The sequence below is a fragment of the Ovis canadensis genome, chromosome 1, assembly GCF_042477335.2.
Source record: "Ovis canadensis isolate MfBH-ARS-UI-01 breed Bighorn chromosome 1, ARS-UI_OviCan_v2, whole genome shotgun sequence".
Classification (NCBI taxonomy): domain Eukaryota; kingdom Metazoa; phylum Chordata; class Mammalia; order Artiodactyla; family Bovidae; genus Ovis; species Ovis canadensis.
The window spans coordinates 205,013,069-205,027,981 of NC_091245.1; the positions used below are offsets into that span (position 1 = coordinate 205,013,069).

A 14,913-nucleotide genomic window follows, 5' to 3' on the forward strand; every position below is an offset into this window, starting at 1 on the left:
AATATACCCACAGAACTCAACACCATCCTGACTAGAGACAACTTGGTTAATATTTAAGAAAAGCAACTAAAGCTCTTGAAGTGCAACCAATAAAGATTATGATGGCATACTCAAATACCCCTTTTCATATAAATAATAGTAACATGATAGAGAAAACATTCTGCCTAATAACTCAAATAAACATGCTTTACAAGCCTAACCCTTTGTTAGTCACAGTCAAGTTCAGCAGCAGTAATCAATCACACATGGAATAACAGATTGGTTCCAAATTGGGAAAGGAGTGTATGTCAAGGCTGTATATTGTCACCCTGCTTATTTAATTTATATGCATAGTACATCAAGCGAAATGCTGGGCTGGATGAAGCACAAGCTGGAATCAAGATTGCTAGGAGAAATATCAATAACCTCAGATACTCAGATGACACCACCCTTATGGAAGAAAGTGAAGAGGGACTGAAAAGCCTCTTGATGAAAGTGAAAGAGGAGAGTGAAAAGCTGGCTTAAAACTCAACATTCAGAAAATGAAGATCATGGCATCTGGTCCCATCACTTCATGGCAAATAGATGGGGAAACAGTGTAAACAGTGAGAGACTTTATTTTGGGGGGCTTCAAAATCACTGCAGATGGTGATTGTAGCTATGAAATTAAAAGATGTCTGCTCATGGGAAGAAAAATTATGACCAACCTAGACAGTATATTAAAAAGCAGAGACATTACTTGGCCGACAAAGGTCTATCTAGTCAAAGCTATGGTTTTTCCAGTAGTCACGTATGGATGTGAGAGTTGGACTATAAAGAAAGCTGAGCGCTTAAGAATTGATGCTTTTGAACTGTGGTGTTGGAGAAGACTCTTGAGAGTCCCTTGGACTGCAAGGAGATCAAACCAGTCCATCCTAAAGGAAATCAGTCCTGAGTATTTACTGGAAGGACTGATGCTGAAGCTGAAACTCCAAATCTTTGGTCACCTGATACAAAGAACTGACTCATTGGAAAAGACCCTGATGCTGGGAAAGATTGAAGGAAGGAGAAGGGAACGACATAGGGTGGGATGGTTGGATGACATTACCGACTCGATGGACGTGAGTTTAAGCAAGCTCCGGGAGTTGGTGACGGACAGGGAAGCCTGGCATGCTGTGGTCCATGGGGTCACAAAGAGTTGGACGTGACTGAGTGACTGAACTGAAATGAATCACTCATAGTGCTGTATTAGTTAGTAAGGAGAATTATGAAAAATATAAAATAGAGTCCTTGTTTTCCAATATCTTTTGTTTCCTAAATCTTATCCATGTCATCTGGGAGTTTCTTTATATAAAGGTCTTATTTCCCAGTGTTTCTAAAACAGCAAAGCCAGAGGCATAGGTAAGTCACGCAGAGCAGCTCATAGGCAGCACGGAAAACTGCAGAAGGGGAGGATGAGTGAATTGGTTATGTATTTCAGCATAACACATTGCCCCAAACCGAGCAGCTTAAAACAACAAGCCTTTATTATCGCACTTAGTTTCTGAAGGTCAGGAATCTGGGAGCAGCTTAGGTGGGTGGTTCCGGCTCAGGGTTTCTCAGGAAGTTTCGGTTAAATTGTTGACTGGGATGCAGTCATCTGAAAGCTTGCCTGGGGCTTGAGGAACTTAAATTGACCCTTGAACAGCATGGGTTTGAACTGTGTGGGTTCACTGCTGTGTGGCTTTTTAAAAACTACATGTGGCTTTAAAAAATATTACAGTAATATGCAATCTGAGGTTAGTTGATCTCTAGGTGTGAAACTGTAGCTGTAACTACAGAGGGCTGCCTGTAAGTTAAGTTACAGGTGAATTTTTGAGCCACCCTCTCTCCCACATTGTTCGAGGGTCAACTGTACTTCCAAGACTGTTTATAGACGTTTGTAAGAGGCCTCAGTTCCTTAATAACAGGAATTTGAGAGTTCCCCCAAAGCAAGTTATCAAGAGCAAGCAAAAAGCTGCAGTGCTTTTTATGACCTAGCTCAGGGATTAACAAACTTTCTGAAAGGGCTAAATAATAACTATTTTAAGTGTACATGCCATAGGGTTTGTAACTGCTTACCTCAGTTTCAGTGCAAAGACAGGTACATACAATGTAAACAAATGGGGATACTTGTTCCAATACAACTTGATTCATAAAAATAGGTGGCCAGCCCACATCTATAGTTTGCTAACCTCTGACTTGGTCTCCAGATCTGCATGCCCTCATTCTCCCTTTATTCATTCATGAGAAGCAAGTCATCAGGATCCAACCTACACTCAGGGGGAGAGGAATTAGGCTCTAACTCTTAAGGCGAAGAATAAAAGAATTTCTGAACATATCTTAAAACCAAAACAATGGGCTTAATGCGCAGTAAGCAGAATATGGGTTAAATATTGCATTTGTTTCTTAGGTCTGCTGTAACAAATTATACAAACTGGGAGGCATAAAGCAACAGAAATTTACTCCTGCATAGTTCCTGAGACTAGACGTTCAAAATCAAGGTGTCAGCAGGGCCGTGGTCCCTCTGAAGGCTCTAAGGAAGACCCCTGCCTCTTGCTAACTTTCGGGGGCTCCTAGCAACCCCCGGTGCTCCTTGGCTGGTAGCTGTTTCACTGCAGTCTCTACTTCTGTCATCACACGCCCTCTTCTCTGTGTATCTCTGTGTGTCCCCTCCTCTTCTTATAAGGACACTACTCACTGGATTTAGACCAATGACCTCTTATCCAGAATGACCTCGTATTAATGCCAATAATTATAACTACAGTCTATTTCCAAATAAGGTCATAGTCTGAGGTTCCAGGTGAATATGAATTCCAGGGGAACACTATTCAACCCACCACAACACACAAGAGTGTCCCCTACTGAGTTCTCTGCCCTCAGTTCCTGCCGCTCTGAGCTCTAGGCTCCTGTCAGAGTGAATGGCTTGTTCTCTCACTAGGCTACGTGATCTTGCTATCACTCTCCCTAGAGGGCCCTTTCACCTCTTCCTCCTTTCTACTTGTCCTCTAAGATTTCTAAAATATCCCTTTAGAAATCCTTGTTTTATATCCACAGATTTTACATTTTATAAGAAATGATACAATGTTAATATGTAGAATGTGATCATTTAAGGATACATATTAAAATAGCTAGAAAGAAAGTGAAAGTGAAGCCGCTCAGTCGTGTCCGACTCTTTGCAACCCCATGGACTGTAGCCTACCAGGCTCCTCAGTCCATGGAATTTTCCAGGCAAGATTACTGGAGTGGGTTGCCATTTCCTTCTCCAGGGGATCTTCCCAACCCAGGGATCGAACCCAGGTCTCCCACACTGCAGGCAGACGCTTTACTGTCTGAGCCACCAGGAGGCCCGGGTTCAAAACAGCTAGAGGGAGTGCTAAAAAATATTAAAAAGATACAGCAAAACAGTCATAAGATGAAATAGAATACTAGAAAACATTTGATTAAACTAAAATCAATCAATGGAAGAATATGAGAAAACAAAAAAACTTTATTAAAATTAAAATAGATTTATATTAAAAATAAATAAAAAATAAAATCAATTAATCAATCAATGGAAGAATATGAGGAAACAAAAAGCCTAATGGGATAAACAGAAAACTAAACACAAAGTGCAACCATATCAGAAACTACGCTAAATGCAGATGAATGAGAAAGTAGAGACCAAGGCTGGATTTACAAAAAGGAAGATTCAATTGTATCTTATTTCTAAGAAATACAGCTCAAACATTAAACAACAGACAATTTGAAAGTAAAAGGAGGGAATGATATACCATTCAAATACTAAGCATAAAAAGCTGATGTGACTATTATCAGATAAAGTAGACTTCAAGACAAGGAGCATTAGCAGAGATAAAGAGGGAGAGTTAATAATATTAAGAGGGCCACTTCATCAAGAAGACATAATAATCCTAAATGTGGACATACTCAACATCTGAGCTTCAAAGCATGGAATGACAGAACTAACGAAATAAGTAAATCCACAATCAGAGATTTTCACACTCCTTTCTCAGTAACAGATATAGAAGTAGACAAAAGAAACCCATCAGCAGATAGATTTAAACAGTCCTATCAACCATCTTGCCCTAACCATCTTGCCCAAACTCATGGAACACTGCACTTAGCAACTGCAGAAAACGTAAGTGAAAAGATAGCTACACCAACAAAGACCTTATTCTGAAACTTAAAGTGTTTTTCAATAGTATTATTTCCAGACCGAAATCTTAAAAGAGTATGTTCACTGACCACATACAAATTAAATCAGAGACATCAATAAAAGAAGTACTTTTATATATCAATAAAATACTTTTTAAAAATTCCTGTTCACTTTACACCTGTCAGAATCATCAAAACAACCACAAATAACAAATGTTGGTGAGGATACACAGAAAAGAGAATCTCTGTACACTGTTGGTAGGATTGTGAATTGGTGTAGCCACTCTGGAAAACAGTATGGAGGCTCCTCAAAAAACTAAAAATAGGACTGTCAAAAGATCCAGCATTTCCACTACTAGGTAGGTATATGAAAAAAACAAAAACACTAATTTGAAAAGATACATATACCCCAATATTCACAGTAGCATTATTAACCAAGATATGGATGTAATCTGCCTTCTTCAACAGACGAATGGATAAAGATTTGGCATATATATATATATATATATATATACATACAATGGAATATTAGTCATAAGAAAGAAGGAAATTCTGCAACAATACAAATGGACCTAGAGAGCATTATGCTTCATGAAACTGGAGAAAGACAATTACTGTATGTTATCACTTATATATGGAATCTTAAAAAAAGAAATTTTATCACAGAGATGGAAAGTACAAAAACACAGTAAGAAGGAAATTCTAGAAATAAAACATAAATCTAAACATGTAAGAATTCATTAGATGGGCATAAAGGTCTTTCTGTTGAGTGAAGGTAACTTCTCTACCAGTATGTAAGGTTTTCTGTATGTATATCATGTTCTTTGTTCTTTATTCCATGAACAGAACTATTAATATCCACCTATAGGCTGGGCATCTCCCATTTGCACTTATTGCTGTTAACATGTATCTCATGTGATTTCTTTAAAGCATTATGTGAAAACTTTATTCTTGAAACTTTCAACTGGAAAAAGTTCTGGCAAAATTATTTTTTCCTTCACAGTTTCCCAAAGCAGCCATATAAACCACTTTGTTTTTCCTGTTTGTTCCTATGGACCTTATTGTCTAATCATTTTCCAGATAAGTGATTATAAGGTAGCCTTTTTCAGTTTTTCAATTAGTAACTTTATGGTTACTAAACGAAACTTCTGATGGTTTCGTTTCCTGGTTTATGATCCCCTAGACATTTTAGGGAACTTCAAAGAGGAAAACTTATAGTTTCCTAGACACTTGGCAGGCACTGTGGCCCCTACCTCCATTATCTTATTAAATTATGAAAGGTTTTCAGCTCAATGGAAAGACAGTCTACAGGTGGGGTTCAGTAGCTTTTAAAACTTCCATTCTGATTATAATAAAGGATCAGGCTGCTAGAAAGAGATCGAGTTTCTTTCAGCTCCCAGGTCCAGGTTAATAAGCAGTAGAGTTATATAAGCATCATTCCATTTAACTCCCCCTGATCCCTAGGTGCTTTCTGAGGTAAGGCTCACCTTTTTGTTTATACTGTTATTACACAGACTAAAAACTGGTTTTCAATTTCCAATGTAAAATTCTTCTGTCATCTATGATGTTATCCTATGTCCAAGCATTTGCCCAAGTATATCTCTCCCTTGCCAGTTTTTTGATGAGGTGTGTCATAAAGTACTGCAAAGGGTGTGTTTACTTTGTGTTGTATTTATTGAGTAGCATAAAAAAGGTTGTTCTATACTTTGCAGGTGTTCCATCATTTCTTTGATGTCTGTGGAACAAGCTGTGCAAATTGTTGCTGCCAAGTTTGTATTGCAAATGTATCTTGAAATGAATTTTACCAGGATCCATCACACCACTTTACTATGGAAACACTGGTAAACATCTCACAACATGGCATTCAAGATTAGTCCTTAAATTCTTGAGTAATGCTTAAAGTAGTATATTTTATTATCTCGCTATGATTATATTTGTTATTCTGTGAGGAAGGTAGAGTGAGATATTATCACCTCACTTCCAGATGAGGAAGTTGAGACATGAACAGAGCTGATTAAATGAGACAGCATGCAAGAAAAGTATCTGTGACAGAGCCTGGTATGTGTGTATACATGTGTGTGTACATATACATGAATGTATATACACAAATATATATTTTATGTGTATATATTTTTTTTCTGCAAAATGAGGGTCAGGGCAATAATTTCTTTCTTTACAAGAATATATTTATTTACTACCAAAAAACAATTTAATGTCATATCTAAAATTAAAGCTTCTTAACATCTAGTCACAGCTTCCATAGTGGCTCAGATGGTAAAGAATCCACCTGCAAAGCAGGAGGCCCATGTTTGATCCCTGGGTTGGGAAGATTCCCTGGAGAAGGAAATGGCAACTCATTTCAGTATTCTTGCCTGGGAAATCCCATGGACAGAGGAGCCTGGTGGGCTGCATGCAGTCCATGGGGTCTCAAAGAGTCGGAAATGACTAAACAACCAACACTCCAACGTCTAGTCATATACAGTCCTGCTGCTGCTGCTGCTAAGTTGCTACAGTCATGTCCGACTCTGTGCAACCCCATAGACCGCTCCGACTCTGTGCGACCCCATAGACAGCAGCCCACAAGGCTCCCCAGTCCCTGGGACTCTCCAGGCAAGAACACTGGAGTGGGTTGCCATTTCCTTCTCCAATGCACAAAAGTGAAAAGGGAAAGTGAAGTCGCTCAGTCGTGTCCGACCCTCAGCGACCCCACGGACTGCAGCCCTCCAGGCTCCTCCATCCATGGGATTTTCCAGGCAGTCCTTCTAGTAAGCTCTATTCTGATGTCATAGATAACATTTCCATATCTGGCTATGAGTTTTCTGCATTCAGGATAAGTTAATATATACTAGTCAATTTTAAAAATATAATTCAAAGACATTATAGGGCTACTTCTTTAAACTTTCATATATATATTTCTACTGACATCACAACATTATTTTGGCTTCTTCCTAAGATCTGTTTCCCTGAATAGAGCCTTCAGGTAAATTATGGTTTAATTAAAACTTGAGTTTGATTTCCTTCTACTTTCTTTTTTGGTTCTTCTCCTGCTTCTTAGGTGATAATCCACATTCCATAAAATCAGTTCAGAAACAACAGGAAGAGGAATGTGAGTAGGACAGTGAACTAGGAGTCAGAGACTAGGAATTCCATAGACAGGAGAGAAAAAGCGTTCAAGCTGGGAACTGGGATTACTATAGGAGTTTACCAACTTCTAAGCCTGTGAGAGAAGCACGGGCTTAACAACTTGGAGTTTGCCAGGCAATGAGTTAGCAGGGCAGAGCAGGCCAAACAAGCATACGGGATCAGCAGCAGGCAGAATGCAAAATGCTTAGTACTCTCAGTCACTCTTTATTCCTCTTACTATAGTGAATTTCAGTCTAATGTGATACTAGCCCCAAATCCTACCAGTTGTAATAACTGTAACAGTTGGCTGGCTGACCAGTTGTTATGGGATGAGAAGTGATCACAGCTCTTTTGGCAGAAGGGTTTTCTTTACTAAGTTGAAATGGATGAAATTACAGTAATTCACATCAAAGAGGGAGAAAATGATCATTAACTTATTACAACTCTCAAAAATAGTATGTCTTGAGGAGAGGACCAAAGCAATACTTCTTCAAGTATATCCTATGCCATACTCACTGCTGTGTTTTAGTTCAATGCTCTAGATGAAAAAAGGTTTCTGTGGTCAAACACGCTGAGAAATGCTGGATGACCTTCTTACTAGAAATGTTAATAAAAGTCCTGAGAAGTCTTGCAGTAAGAACATAAACTCTTTTAACTTTATTCAATGTACTTTTATGATTAATGCTTTTAGTGTCCCGCTAAAGAAATCTCTGCATACTCCAAGGCTGCAAATATACTTTTCTTTGTTTTTCCTAGCTTTTGGTTCTGAGTTTTGTATTTAGGTCTATGGTCCATATCTATCTAATTTTTGTGTATAAAGTGAGAAAGATGTGGAGGCTGTGAAGATGTGAATCAAATCCACTTCAACCAGCAACATGTTTAGAAAGACTATCCTTTTCCCATTTAATTTACTTGCCACCTTGATAAAAAATCAATTGATCATATACACATGACCTATTTCTGGATTGCCTATTCTGTTCCATTGATATTATTCATCTATTCTTAGGGTAATACTTGATTAACTGTAACTTTTAAGTCTTGAATCACATATTATAAATCTCCCACCTTGTTTTTTTTTCAAGATTGTTTTAGCTCTTCTATATCCATTGCATTTCCAAATATATTTTAGAATCGGCTTGACAATGCCTGCTAGAATTCTGATAGAGATTTCATTGACTCTATGGATCAATTTCAGGAGGACTGGCATCTCAACAGTTCTGAGTTCTATAATCCATGATCATGGTATGGTTTACCCTTGAACAACACAGGTTTGAACTGAGTGGATCCATTTACATTTGAGCTTTTTTTTTCAGTAGTAAATGCAATAGTACAACATGATCTGAGGTTGGCTGGATCTGCAGATTTGGAACTCAGAGGGATGAATTGTGTATGTGGAGGGTTGACTATACGTTACATGTAGATGTTCAACTGCACAAGGGTCATCAGCACCGCTAATGCCTGCATTGTTCAAGGGTTAACTGTATATATATATTGGACTTTTAATTTTGATCTTTAGTTTTTCTCAGCAATGTTTTGTAGTTCTCAGTATAGATGTCTTGTGTTCTTTTAAATATTTATTTCTATGTATTTGGTAATTTAATGGTGATGTTTTCATTGTTTTAGCTGTTCTAATTATTTCAAATACAATTTTTATATTGATTATAACCTGTGGCCTAGTTAAATTCTTTAATTAGTTGAAGTCATTTTTTATAGCTTCTATAAGACTTTCTATGTATTTAATCTTTCCGTGTGTGAATCATGACAGTTTTGCCTCCTTTCTGAAATTTGGCCTTTTATTTCTTTTCCTTGCCTTATCACAGTGGCCCTATCTATACTAAGCACATAATATACATCATCTCATTTAATCTTCATAGCAACTCAATTTTATTCCTATTTTACAGATAAGAAAACCAAGGCCCAGAAATGTTCAGTAATTTGCCCAGTCAATATTGCACACCTATCAACTGATCTTGAAGAAGGGAATGGCAACCCACTCCAGTGTGCTTACCTGGAGAATTCCATGGACAGAGGAACCTGGGAGGCTATGGTCCATGGGTTGCAAAGAGAGAATAACACACACACACAAACACACATCAACAGATCTAGAGTTCAAACCTAGGCACTCTTACTCCAAACCTGCATTTATGACTACTTCTACCTACTTATGGATAGCTTCTAAATTCAGAAAACTCAGAGGCACAAAAGCAAAAAATATTGTCAAATTAATAATAGAAAAAATCCTACTAAGGACAAATATAGAAACAGTTCACACACACACACACACACACACAAGGCAGTTTCTTTTGAACATGAAAAGATACTCAACCCTACTCAAAATGAGAGAAATGAAAATTAAAATAACACTAAAATGGTATAGCCACTATGAAAACAGTATAGTGGTTTATCAAAAAATGAAAATAGAATTGCCATGTGATCCGGCAATCCCACTTTTGGGTTTATCTATAGATGGATAAACAAAATGTGATATCTACAACACAATGGAACATTTGAACATTATTCAGCCTTAAAAAGGAAGGAAATCTTGTCATTTGCTACAACATGGATGAACTTTGAACACTTTATGCTAAGTGAAACAAGCCTCACAAAAAAACAAAAAGTGTTACTATCTGTAAAAGACACAGTGGGAATTTGCTGTATGAGGCAGGGAACCCAAAGCTGGTGCTCTGTGACAACCTAGAGGGGTGAGATGGGGAGGGGGTTGGGAGCAAGGTTCAGGAGGGAGGAGACATATGCATACCTTTGGCTGATTCATGTTGATCTATGGCAGAAATCATCACAACATTGCAATTACCCTCCAACTAAAAATTAAATTGAGAAAGACAAAAAACTGTATAATTCCACTTATATGAAGTATCTGTGCTAGTCAGAGTCACAGAAACAGAAAGTAGAATGGTGGTTGTTAGGAAATGGGGGAGAGGAAAATGGAGAGTTGCCATTTAGTAGGTAAAGAGTTTTGGTTTTACAAGATGAAAAAGCTCCAGAGATTTGTTTCATAACAGTGTTAAAGTACTTAAAACTAATGATTTGTACACTTAAAAATGGTTACGATGATAAATGTTACATTTTTTTAAATCACAATTTAAAATTTTTAAAGTGTTTTTAAAACTTTAACACAAATTTTATTATGAATTCTTAACAAAATATGCTGAAACCAGTTTTTAAGTTATCAGATTGGCAAAAATCTGAAAGTCTGATAGTACTCTCTTATATGTTTGTTGCTGGGGGAGTACAAGAATATTCGTGTGGGCTGCCATTTCCTTTTCCAGGGGATCTTCCCGACCCGGGGAGGAACCCACGTCTTCTGCATTGGCAGGTGGGTTCTTTACCACTGACCCAGCAGACATCTCTACAGTGGAATACTATACAGCTATTTTAAAATGAGAACGCTTATCATGTACTGTTATGGAAAGAGGTTCAACATATAAGTGATAAAATTAACAGTATATATAATAGTGTATGTAAAAAGGAGGAAAGTAGGAATCTATTTATAATTTTATAATTCCTTGATATATAAAGAAACTCTAGATATAGGAAAAGGATAATAATAAAATATAGTAATAGTAATAAAAATTATAATAGTGATTTGGAGGTCCTGAATGGATAGAGGACTGGGGTGGGAAGATTTCAAAATAACTTTTTTTTTTTTCAAAATAACTTTTTAATATATTTTGGTCTTGGAACCATGTGAATATATCACCTATTCAAAAAATTCATTGAAAATTCCTGTGTGTGTGTATGTGTGTGTGTGTGTGTGCGTGCGCTTAGTTGCTGACTTTGCGACTCCATGGACTGTAGCCCTCCAGGCTCCTCTGTCCCTGGGATTCTCTGGCAAGAATACCGGAGTGGAGTTCCTATGGTTAGAAGTAAATTTCAGTGGTACCAACTGACATTAAATTATTCATGAAACAAATGTTTACCAAGAACATACTGTATGTCCAGTGGGCACTATTTGGGGCACTGGCAATATAGCACTGAACAAGATGTAGTTCTTGCCCCTCATAGAATTTCTATTCCAGTGGGAAAGACTATATATTTTACTGATTAAATTACGCCAAGTAGCTATTTAAGAAAAGTAAATCAGGATGAAGGAAAAAGAAGCAATGTAGCGGAAGTGAGGTGGTGGTGCCTCTGAGGAGGGGGTATCTGAGTAGAGACCTGAATGGAAGGAAGGCAGAAATACTGCAGGGGAAAGTTGTCCTGGCAGGGCAGCACACACCCTGGGGCAGGAACACGCTTGATGTGTTCTAGAAACACCAAGACATTTATGTAGCTGGAGCAAACTTTGTGAAGTGAATGAAGTAGGCAATGATGTTTAACAGGTGGTCAGAAAGCAGATCATACAGGCTTCATGGGGTATGTGCAATGGTCTGGGTGTTAGAGACAGCTACTGGAAGTTGGTTTTAAAAAAAAAAAAAAACCTGACAGTATCTGGTTAAGATTAAGCCCGGGCACACCTGTGTGTTCCTCCAGGTGGTTAAAGGACCAAAATACTTCAAATACGGTTAGTAAATAGCTGCTTCCCTGGTAATAGTGTCACCTGCCATACTGGCTTCTCTTCCAGGACACCCAACCCCCCCCCCCCCCATGAACTGATAACTAAATAAGTAACCTGGCCCAGCAACAGCTATTGAGTTGGCAAAGTTTTAGTCAGCTCAGGAACCTAGAATCATTGCAGTTCAGCCGTCTACAGGATGAACCAAGGTTTCACTTTATTACAGTCCTAGAACCTGCTTAGGACAGTGTGACTTGGGCTTCTATCCCACCAAGGGTCAGCTGGGGCCCAGTAGTGCCATGTGGGCTCTCACTCAAGTCCAGTAGGAATAAGAGGCAGACTAGAAAAAGAAACTGAACGTCCCTGAGGTCTGATGTGAAGCTAGAGCAAAGGGGAAACCCAGAGTACTTCCATATAAACAATCAGTACTTCCTGAATGATCTGAAAGGCTACTGGCCCACTGCCAGCCTTTATAACTTTTATATATTAACCACATCAAAATTTGTTTCTCTGTTCAAAGTTATACCATTTTCCAGTACCAAGATTTTTTTTTTCTCTCAGATATATCATGGCAAAAGAGAAACAGAAAATAACAACCTCTCTAGCACCAAATGCAACCTTAACACTCTCATAGCTGCACTCAGTAGAGTCAATGTTTGTATAACAATGAGTAGTTCCTGGAATCCTAGTACCAAAGCAGAACTACAACAGCTGAATTGCAACAATTTTCACTTCATATATGAAATTTATTTTACATAGGACAGTATGGGGAATTTAGTCTGGAAAATTAGTACATATGCCAAAGTCTTAAAAACATATTTCTCCAAAGTTGGAAGAAATTTCTAAGGCTGCTTGCCATTTCCATCCATTTCACAAAGTTCCTCCTCTTTGAAAATACACTCTGTTGCTCTCAAATTTAGGATCCCAGTATCTGATTAAATCATGTTAGTTCTACTTAGTTCTCATTCATTTGATTTCTTTGAACATCAAAAGCTCCAGTTTAATTACCTGAGAGACTACTAAATATTTGCTAACATAATCTTGTAATAAGAGCCTAAACTAAAGAGACAGCAACCATTAAGAACATCAGGGAGAAACTGCAGCACTACTTGGAAATAATCAATCTTTGAGCACCAGATATATATTCCATTACTTTTACTTCCTGACCGTAAGCACCTTTGCTCAATCAAAGACATGATATTAAAAGTCATCTCATGCAAGCAGGAGGACCTGCGTTAGCAGAACACTTGCTGAAAGACTTTCGGACTTCCCTTTTCTTAAAAAAAATAAAATGAAATAAAACTATTGTGAAATGCTGAAACTTTCTTGCAAGTAGGTCTAGTATACAAGATTTAGTACCTTAATTTAATCTTAGAAATTGTTTCCACAATGCTTTCACATTCAAATATAAAAATATTTTTAAAAAAATACTTACACTGCAGCAACCTGAAGTCGGATCAGACAGCATGAAACTACCAGCAGCTGCCTGCTTCCTCACAGACTAAACTTGGTTCCCTTCCTGGCTGGTTCTGGGTCAGGTTCACTGATACACATTTACCACGGCCTTGGAAGCTACCGCCCAACAAGGTGGGAGGGTTTGTTCATTAAACTTCTGCTTGATAACCACCTATCAGCGACTTCTCAGAGGTTTACCTGGACATGCTTAAAGACGCAAATTTATGGAAGATTACAGAGAAAGCCTGAGGAGTCTCCTAATCTCTGATGGCTGGGTTTTGGTTTCAGAGGGAATTTCCCTGTGTTCCTAGAAAAACCAAACCAACCAACCAACACAATAATCCTCTGGGATTCAAAAATCTTGCTTCATAAAAGTTCTCCCGTCTCCTCAGAGTGCATACATTGTATAATCACGGCAGAAAGAGGCCAGAAAGTTGCTTTTCCATTATAGTTCCCCATTACCTCCATTCGCCCCAGCTCTTTCACTAGCTGGGAAACAACGCAGGGTTCTTATTAAACGTAGTGCTTTCTGACATTGAAACCACTTGCTGACCTAATGTAAAGTGAGAACTTAAGATCCTCCCCCCGACCCCCACCAAATTAAGATCTTCACAAGATAAAATATTATGCTGCGTCATCCTTTTCCACATCCCTAAGCTTCTTTTCCTCTGAGCTACTATATTTCCATAATTTGTAGCATTAGCCTTTGGAGCAAAAGCCATTTACTATGTATTTAACTACACTAATCACTTTATAAACATTATCTTATTCTCTCCTAAGCAATATATTTGGAATCATCTTCAATTTTTCTTAGTCTGATTCTTGTACCTAATTTGGCCCCTTCACTATCTTGGTGATTTTCTGCAATAAGCACTGTGGTAGGCAGAATAATGACCTCCTCCACAGATGTTCATTCCCTGATCACTGGAATCTGTTACCTTAATAGCCAAGGGACTCTGTAGATGCCGTTAAGGTTAAGAACTTTGAGAGAGGGAGATTATCTGGATATGTCCAATTTTTCCCAGCTTTGGTAAGAGAGGGGCAATGTGAGGGCTTGACTTGCTCTTGCTGGCTTTGAAGATGGAGAAAGGGGGCTGATAGAAGCTGGAAAAGGCCAGAGGAAACATTCTCTAGAGCCTCTGGAAAGGGACACGGCCCTGAAAAAACTTTGGTTTTAGCCTCATGAGACCCACACTGGATTTCTGACTTACAGAACTGTTAGATAATACATTTGTGTTGTTTTAAGCCACTAAGCTTGTGACCACTTTTTATGGCAGCAGTAGAAATATAGGTACTTTAATTTCAAAATGTCTTTTTGAAAACATAAACCCAAAACTGATAGAATATGCCAAATGAAGTCTGATGAAGAAAAAAAAAAACTTAAAATTTGGTTTTTAAAAATCTGACAAACTTGGTAGCTTGCTTTTTTTTCTTTATAACTTTTTGTTTTGTATTGAGTTATAGCCAATTAACAATGTTGTGATAGCTTTAGGTGAACAGTGAAGGGACTCAGCCATACATATACATGTATCCACTCTTCCTCAAACTCCCCTTCCAACCAGGCTGCCATATAACACTGAGCAGAGTTCCATGTGCTATACGGTAAGTCTTTGTTGGTTATCCATTTTAAATATAGCAGTGTGTTCATGTCCATCCCAAACTCCATAAGTATCCGTTCACCCCGTCCTTCC

At 38.1% G+C, this 14,913-nt stretch overlaps 1 protein-coding gene across 6 annotated transcripts in view; it reads right to left on the bottom strand.

Moving 5' to 3' along the window:
- MAP3K13 (mitogen-activated protein kinase kinase kinase 13) overlaps positions 1 to 14,913 on the bottom strand; it is a 160,208-nt gene that overhangs the window by 113,269 nt on the left and 32,026 nt on the right. For 2 of the 6 annotated variants that reach the window (XM_069558519.1, XM_069558538.1), the window contains exons 1-2: positions 13,203 to 13,322; positions 10,013 to 10,073 (exon numbers count right to left, since the gene is read on the bottom strand). The exons of 2 other annotated variants lie outside the window; for them this stretch is intronic. The gene's annotated coding sequence lies outside the window, so the exon portion shown is untranslated. Of the gene's footprint in view, positions 1 to 10,012; positions 10,074 to 13,202; positions 13,323 to 14,913 lie in introns of those variants that run through there. 2 more of the 6 variants (XM_069558510.1, XM_069558529.1) reach the window with 1 other exon arrangement.